We start from the raw sequence: 205 nt of genomic DNA, 5'->3' as shown, positions 1-205 counted from the left end.
AGACTCAGGCTTTTTCTCATGCGCGGTAGAAGGCTTTTCGAACATATTCTTATCACCACTAAATGCCCCTGCATCGAGAAACTTTATGATGGGAACATCTTGCATCTCCCACGAAGGAAAAGGCACTTCTGGAGGAGAATCGCTCACGTCAACGACCTCGACTGAATCAATCGGGGCCATCCCTTGCTTCTGAAAAACATCAGAA

The sequence above is a fragment of the Nicotiana attenuata genome, chromosome 2 (assembly GCF_001879085.1).
Source record: "Nicotiana attenuata strain UT chromosome 2, NIATTr2, whole genome shotgun sequence".
In the NCBI taxonomy this organism is placed as follows: domain Eukaryota; kingdom Viridiplantae; phylum Streptophyta; class Magnoliopsida; order Solanales; family Solanaceae; genus Nicotiana; species Nicotiana attenuata.
The sequence above is the reverse complement of the archived record's forward strand: the minus strand, read 5'-3'. Positions refer to the sequence as shown.